Genomic DNA, 5177 nt, shown 5'->3' with positions numbered 1-5177 from the left:
TTGTCAATGATAGTAGAAAATCAGAAGCATGGTCTACCATGCTTCTAAAAAAGTGGTTTTTTATTTTGTTTTTTCAAAACATAGTAATCAGTGCTCATTAATGAAATTTTCAAATGATAAGTATATCATGACACACCCTAACTCGAAGATTAGGACGTGATGGCCGTCACGTGAGCGTGACGTAACCATAAGTGCAGGCAGAAACGATAATATAACAAAATACGAACCAACAAAAACCACTAATTGCAGTTATTAACAACCTAGCATTCTATGTGCATAAGAGTGTACTAAACACACATAAACAGAGCATAAGCGTCTAGGTGCAGTCAAGTAGGACCATAACTAATTTACAACACCATCGGGTGAATCCTACATTTATTTAGTCTGTCAGAACGCCGAAGAAGTCCTCGTAGGCCACCAACGCCTCAACTAGAACCTGGAGGGGTGCAAAACAGAAAACGTGAGTGGGCGAAAATAAAGTTTTTCCAAAACATTTCATAAATCCACATTTATAACCCCCTATTTGAAAACCTGTATACTTTCCCAGAAAAATAGTATATAAGCATATATATCTCAACCATCTCAATCATCAATCTCATAACAGATTCAATAGAAAATGTGCCATGTCAAATTCAATAGTTTAGTATGAATGCATTAACATAAATCAGGTGGAAGGATAAATCAACCGGAGACCCTACAATGGTCCTGTACGGCTGAATCTAGAGCTCAAAATCTCATCTAGCCGGAGTCACCTAGTATGACCTGTACGGCACTACACTGCACATAAGTCGGAACTACCTAATGTAGTCTATACGACTTAATGGTTAATGTTACGCTCTAGTGTTTCTCTCATCAATCATCTGTGCACATAATCTAAGGTCACCTACCAGTCGGAACCCTTATAATGGTCCATACGACTGGCATGTCGGAACCACCCTAGTGGTCTGTACGACTAGCATCTACTTGGATCCAAGGTGAGCGTGCGATGCAGGGTGAATAATATAAGCACTAATACCCAGGTGCAGTTTATGAGCTCAACATATCTCAACATCATCATAACAGTAATAATACTCACCTGTGCGTCCACAGCACCATTTCACATATATGCATCATACAACAATTCATAATATTCATGAAATTCTATGCATGGCAAACAAAATTATATTTCATATCTCATTTCAACATACTTTTCATTTAAGTTGATTTCTGGGGAAATTGAGTATATAGGTATATATATAAAAAGCAATGCCCACTCACTGGTATGTTGCCGGGTCGTAACCCCCTTGACGCCCCTGGATGTGCTCGTCCTCGCTATAAGTCTCACCTATATGCGAAACAACTATAAAATGTCATTTAAAGCGCATAAACGAAACTAGGCAATTAATTCCTCATATGATGCTCAATTTTGACAAATGAATACTCTAACGCGATCTACACAACCTCACGAGCATCGTAATATTTTTAAAATAATTTTTCTACGTCTCACGCGCCCCCACGCGCCGAATTGGGCACGGGTCTACGCGCGGCCACGTGCGTTGCATGTTGACGACGTCAGTTAACGCCGTCAGGAATATTCTGGGAATATTCCGTTAAAACCTAACGGTTACCGTTAACGCCGTTAGGAATATTCCGTTAAAACTAACGGAATATTCCTGTTTCTTCTCCGATGGTCTCTCGCCGGACTCCGGTCACCGGAAAACTGGGAACTTTTCAAATTAACTATTATCACTCGTTTTTCGTCCATTTTTCTCGAATTTTATACCAAATTGAAGCCCTTAACATGTAGAACCACGATGGAATGGTTTTAAGCACTAAAAACCACGGGATCATACCTTCCAAAATTTCAAGAAATCGGCCAAACGTCGAACTAAGTGATTCCGACGTCCAAAACTTCCAAACGACACACTCCGAGCTTCCTTGGGACTTCCTAAAGCTCACTGTGAGCTTAGTTTGGCCTAAAACACAACCAATTCAAAGCTCATGAACAGTACACATTCACGGGATCTTTAGAAACTAGGGTTTTCGAAGTAAAACTCACCTTAAATTGGTACCTACGTGATCGTGGAGTCCTCAGGAATGCAATGGTAGCCTTAAATCTGACGATGGTAGAAGTTTTGGGTGGTTTTTGTGGTTGCTCGTACGTTCGAGAGGGAGAGAGAGAGAGTGAGTGTCTGAGGAAGAGAGAGAGTGACAGTATACGGAAAATGGGGAGGGAATTAGGGTGTGAGGCCCTACTTAAACCCCAAACACAAAATTAATACATAGAAATGTAAATCTAAGTCCTAGTTTAAGTTCCTAACACTAATAAATATTCTAATTAACAATAGTTTAGGAACTTTAGGTAAACTAATGTCGAATTTACGCACCTTAATCCCGTTTAAGGTCATTTTTGTAATTTCACGTCCTCGGAATTAATAATTCCAGGACGGGCTGTGACATACCATCACATGTTTTACAAAATTACAATCATTGCCCCTATATTATTGTTTTTGACAATATTATATCACATTAAATACAATATCATTTTTATTCATTTAACATATTCAAAACAATTTATATAAAAGTTTAATAAGCACTCAAACACTTTTTTTTTTTAATCAAAAGCACTTTTAGGAAAAAAAAAGTTTACTAAATACTCAACAACTTTATTTTACAGCTATTTATTCTCACAACACAACAGAAACAATTTTTTTTTTTAAAGCACAACATACCAAACTAGCCTTAAAGATGGCAGGTTGAAAAGGATTATTGATTTCCAAAGGTAACCTAAACCGGTGGCTCTTTACTTGGGCAAGTAAGATCTGTTGTATTTGCCCACTTATTTGTTGGGTACATATTGACTCGTGCGGCTTTCTTGATTGCCTCCACATCGGGCAAATTTAGTTAATTCTTTATTTTATGAGGTGTATGTGCGAAAATGTTATACCATTTCTTTCGATGGAGAAGGGATCTACTTTTTTTATATGGGAATTTTAACGAAAATTTCGCGGTACTGTTCATTTTAACAAAAATCTATATTTTTACACTAAAAAGTCAATCTTGGTACTATTCACTTTATCATTTATTTTATTCTTATTGTTAAAATTCAAAGTTTTCAAACTATTTTCATTAGTTTTCATTTTTTATATTTCTTCATTTAGGCTCAAACTTCTTCTCCATCATTGAATTCCAAGGGTAATAATCTATTTCAATTCCAATCGTTGATCTCCAACAGTAAATAAATAAATAAGTAAACCTAGACTAAATCTCAACCGTTGATTTGCAATAGTTAGAAATAAGAAGAAAAAAACTAAATAGCGTGTGCTACGAGATCCACGCCTACAACTACATCAACAACTGTCCAGTGAGTAATGGGTACCCGCGAGTATTGAGAGTTGGGAAATGGCTGAGGTGCAGCTTCCACGTGCGTGGGCCTGATTTTCCATTCAAGATAACCATTGGGCTCCACCACTTATGTCTCTATACAGTCCCTATTTGTGAGAACTTGTCTCGTGTATCTGATGAGTCGTATACTTAAAGACTCAATGTCTGATGCATTGGAGGCCAATTGTCCCTAATTGTAAGAATTATACGGTGGATAAGGACAAGCATTGAAAATGCTCTGATCAAAATTCTAGTGAATTATTTATAGAACCACCCCTTTATTGGCCCCTTTGAGCCACCAAAAATACAAGATAAGTTATGGTATTATTTGAAGGACCTATAGATTGATATGATGATGAAGAGGTGACCAAAAAGCTTTGGGTTTATGGAAAGAAAACAAGTAGTAGCCTGAGATATGAGTGAGAATACCTAAAAACACTTCCATACTGGAAATATTCTGCGTCGTTAGTTTGTTTGGTTGGTTGTAGGGTGTAGAGTTTTTAATCAGATACCCCGCACAGTTTATGAGTTTGCAGAAGCAAAAGAGGACTCATAAACGACTCAACATCATGAGAAAATTTTCACTTTGTCCATAATACGGATGATATATCGTATATCATTATATAAGTGGAGGGAGATTCCATTGTTTTAAGTTTTTTTTAACACAAATATCTCAACCACTTATATATTAACATATAATGTATCATCCGTATTTCATATACACTGCAAAATCTGTTCAACATCATATTGTCAATTTAATGTATACACTCAATTTCTAGGTGAGATGAGATTATGTCCTATCTACCTACTTTATTGGCAACTATTAACTTTGACATTTCAACTATAAACTTTGAGATCAAATATTTTGCACTCAAAATGAAGGTGGTCGCTATGCGGGCCCAATCATTAACTAACATATATTAAGTTTATAACAACAAAATTAAGAAAATTTAAATTTATAAACATATATCAGTCAATTATTAGTCAATTATTGAGATTAGAGAGTCAATATCTATTTTAAGTGCTGAATATTTGATCTCAAACTCTTTGGATGGGTGGTTGGGAGGGGCCAAGTTTCTCTTCTGCAATCATTTTATTACGTGGCAAGCTCCTGTTGGACTACTAGTTTACTTTTTAAACACATGGTAATCATAAATTGGCTAAGCAACGTCACTAGAACTATGAAATAATTGCAAGAGAGAATCTTAAGCAATGAAAACACATCTAACTATCTTAGATTCTTAACCAAGGAAAATTAAACGATTAAGTAAAAACATGCTAAGTTAGGTGGAAACATGATCATCCTCTAGGATAAAAAAAGTTTCACATCCATGACAAATAAAAGGTTTGTACGCAATTTGCAATTTTTTGTAAAGCGATATTGTGGAAGGATAATCGAGTACTAAGCGCCAAATACACGATATCTTTTAGTTCATTGAAACTTTAAACCTTGTATCTAAGTCAATAACATATCAAACGACTGGATCTCATCCGAAATTATTATTTTAACGGGAACAAATAGAACTCCCAATATTTTTTTTTTTTTTGAATAGAACTCCCAATATTTTCTATGTACTTGTTCATTGGTTTTGTGGGTGAAAACTTGGATGGAACCTAAACCTTGGACTTAAGAATCTTTGTAATTTCATCATATAATGAGAAAGCTTTTAAGATAAGGGAGCAAATGGCCGCTAAAATTAAGTAAAGGGCACAAATGATGACGATCTCCCATGACTCGCTAATTGAATTAAATTAAATGATTGGTAATTATATAGATAAGCATGAATCAAAGTGCAGATTAGATTAATAGACAT

General features: G+C 35.7%; 1 long non-coding RNA gene across 1 annotated transcript; it reads right to left on the bottom strand.

Annotated features, from left to right (window-relative positions):
• Positions 1-212: 212 nt before the first annotated feature.
• On the bottom strand, positions 213-2207 carry LOC126621354 (uncharacterized). The gene is made up of 4 exons (XR_007622894.1): positions 2039-2207; positions 1833-1955; positions 1258-1324; positions 213-436 (listed from the first exon to the last, which is right to left on the bottom strand). It is a non-coding gene; the product is annotated as an uncharacterized LOC126621354 (long non-coding RNA).
• Positions 2208-5177: the final 2970 nt, after the last annotated feature.

Source organism: Malus sylvestris, chromosome 5, assembly GCF_916048215.2.
Source record: "Malus sylvestris chromosome 5, drMalSylv7.2, whole genome shotgun sequence".
Classification (NCBI taxonomy): Eukaryota; Viridiplantae; Streptophyta; class Magnoliopsida; order Rosales; family Rosaceae; genus Malus; species Malus sylvestris.
This window is presented reverse-complemented; position numbering and strand designations above follow the sequence as displayed.